Below are 3,407 nucleotides of genomic sequence, written 5' to 3'. Positions count from 1 at the left end.
CGAAAGGTGAAAGCCTTCCTTTCGGGGGAAAGGGAACGAAATCTTGAAATCAGAGACAAAGTGGAACAGACACTCTGCAGAGGAGATATGATGGGAAGAGTGCAATTGAAAAAAAACCCAGCAAATCTGCAAGCGCAGCGATTGCAAGCAAATGGACCGAGATGAAATGAGGGCCAGTGAAAAAGGAGCAAGACTTGCCAAAAGGACTCCAATTCCAACCCTGAAATCAGGGAGAAATGCAAATTAAGAGAGAGGAGGAGAAGAAACTGCAGCAATTGAAATCTTAAAGAAAAATTACAAAAAAAAAGGAAAAATTTTGAAAGCACGCGAAAACCCAAAAAGTGAATGGGACGACAAGAAGTGCAGGGAGAGGGCCCGGAGCTGGCCCAATGAATCTTCATTGAAATCGCAAGATTTCGTTCCCTTATCCCGAAAGGGGAAAGCCTTCTTTCGGGAAAGGGGAACGAAATCTTGAAATCAGAGAACAAAGTGGAACAGACGTTCTGCAGAGGAGATATGATGGGGAAAGAGTGCATTGAAAAATAACCCAGCAAATCTGCTAGCGCAGCGATTGCAAGCAAATGGACCGAGATGAAATGAGGGCCAGTGAAAAGGAGCAAGACTTGCCAAAAGGACTCCAATTCCAACCCTGAAATCAGGGAAGAAATGCAAATCAAGAGAGAGGAGGAGAAGAAACTGCAGCAATGAAATCTTAAAAAAAAAATTACAAAAAAAAGGGAAAAATTTTGAAAAGCACGCGAAAACCCAAAAAGTGAATGGGACGACAAGAAGTGCAGGGAGAGGGCCCGGAGCTGGCCCAATGAATCTTCATTGAAATCGCAAGATTTCGTTCCCTTTCCCGAAAGGGGAAAGCCTTCCTTTCGGGAAAGGGAACGAAATCTTGAAATCAGAGAACAAAGTGGAACAGACGCTCTGCAGAGGAGATATGATGGGAAAGAGTGCAATTGAAAAAAACCCAGCAAATCTGCAAGCGCAGCGATTGCAAGCAAAATGGGACCGAGATGAAAATGAGGGCCAGTGGAAAAGGAGCAAGACTTGCCAAAAGGACTCCATTCCAACCCTGAAATCAGGGAAGAAATGCAAATAAAGAGAGAGGAGGAGAAGAAACTGCAGCAATGAAACCTTAAAACAAAAATTTTAAAAAAAAAGGAAAAATTTTGAAAGCACGCGAAAACCCAAAAAGTGAATGGGACGACAAGAAGTGCAGGGGAGAGGGCCCGGAGCTGGCCCAATGAATCTTCATTGAAATCGCAAGATTTCGTTCCCTTTCTCCCGAAAGGGAAAGCCTTCCTTTCGGGAAAGGGAACGAAATCTTGAAATCAGAGAACAAAGTGGAACATACGCTCTGCAGAGGAGATATGATGGGAAAGAGTGCAATTGAAAAAAACCCAGCAAATCTGCAAGCGCAGCGATTGCAAGCAAATGGACCGAGATGAAATGAGGGCCAGTGAAAAGGAGCAAGACTTGCCAAAAGGACTCCAATTCCAACCCTGAAATCAGGGGAAGAAATGCAAATTAAGAGAGAGGAGGAGAAGAAACTGCAGCAATGAAACCTTAAAACAAAAATTACAAAAAAAAAGGAAAAATTTTGAAAAGCACGCGAAAACCCAAAAAGTGAATGGGACGACAAGAAGTGCAGGGGAGGGGCCCGGAGCTGGCCCAATGAATCTTCATTGAAATCGCAAGATTTCGTTCCCTTTCCCGAAAGGGGAAAGCCTTCCTTTCGGGAAAGGGAACGAAATCTTGAAATCAGAGAACAAAGTGGAACAGACGCTCTGCAGAGGAGATATGATGGGAAAGAGTGCAATTGAAAAAAACCCAGCAAATCTGCTAGCGCAGCGATTGCAAGCAAATGGACCGAGATGAAATGAGGGCCAGTGAAAAGGAGCAAGACTTGCCAAAAGGACTCCAATTCCAACCCTGAAATCAGGGAAGAAATGCAAATTAAAGAGAGAGGAGGAGAAGAAACTGCAGCAATGAAACCTTAAAACAAAAATTACAAAAAAAAAGGAAAAATTTTGAAAGGCACGCGAAAACCCAAAAAGTGAATGGGACGACAAGAAGTGCAGGGAGAGGGCCCAGGAGCTGGGCCCAATGAATCTTCATTGAAATCCGCAAGATTTCGTTCCCTTTCCCGAAAGGGAAAGCCTTCCTTTCGGGAAAGGGAACGAAAATCTTGAAATCAGAGAACAAAGTGGAACAGACGCTCTGCAGAGGGAGATATGATGGGAAAGAGTGCAATTGAAAAAAACCCAGCAAATCTGCAAGCGCAGCAATTGCAAGCAAATGGACCGAGATGAAATGAGGGGCCAGTGAAAAGGAGCAGGACTTGCCAAAAGGACTCCAATTCCAACCCTGAAATCAGGGAAGAAATGCAAATCAAGAGAGAGGAGGAGAAGAAACTGCAGCAATGAAATCTTAAAACAAAAATTAAAAAAAAAAAAAAGGAAAAATTTTGAAAGCACGCGAAAACCCAAAAAGTGAATGGGACGACAAGAAGTGCAGGGAGAGGGCCCGGAGCTGGCCCAATGAATCTTCATTGAAATCGCAAGATTTCGTTCCCTTTCCCGAAAGGGAAAGCCTTCCTTTCGGAAAGGGAACGAAATCTTGAAATCAGAGAACAAAGCGGAACAGACGCTCTGCAGAGGAGATATGATGGGAAAGAGTGCAATTGAAAAAAACCCAGCAAATCTGCAAGCGCAGCGATTGCAAGCAAATGGACCGAGATGAAATGAGGGCCAGTGAAAAGGAGCAAGACTTGCCAAAAAGGACTCCAATTCCAACCCTGAAATCAGGGAAGAAATGCAAATTAAGAGAGAGGAGGAGAAGAAACTGCAGCAATGAAACTTAAAACAAAAATTTTAAAAAAAAAGGAAAAATTTTGAAAGCACGCGAAAACCCAAAAAGTGAATGGGACGACAAGAAGTGCAGGGAGAGGGCCCGGAGCTGGCCCAATGAATCTTCATTGAAATCGCAAGATTTCGTTCCCTTTCCCGAAAGGGGAAAGCCTTCCTTTCGGGAAAGGGAACGAAATCTTGAAATCAGAGAACAAAGTGGAACAGACGCTCTGCAGAGGAGATATGATGGGAAAGAGTGCAATTGAAAAAAACCCAGCAAAATCTGCAAGCGCAGCGATTTCAAGCAAATGGACCGAGATGAAGTGAGGGGCAGTGATAAGGAGCAGGACTTGCAAAAGGACTCCAATTCCAACCCTGAAATCAGGGGAAGAAATGCAAATTAAGAGAGAGGAGGAGAAGAAACTGCAGCAATGAAATCTTAAAAGAAAAATTACAAAAAAAAAAAAGGAAAAATTTTGAAAGCACCGAAAAACCCAAAAAGTGAATGGGACGACAAGAAGTGCAGGGAGAGGGCCCGGAGCTGGCCCA

This window comes from Chamaea fasciata, unplaced genomic scaffold, assembly GCF_029207755.1.
Source record: "Chamaea fasciata isolate MVZ Bird 193981 ecotype frontalis unplaced genomic scaffold, bChaFas1.0.hap1 SCAF_276, whole genome shotgun sequence".
Taxonomy (NCBI): domain Eukaryota; kingdom Metazoa; phylum Chordata; class Aves; order Passeriformes; family Sylviidae; genus Chamaea; species Chamaea fasciata.
This window is presented reverse-complemented; position numbering follows the sequence as displayed.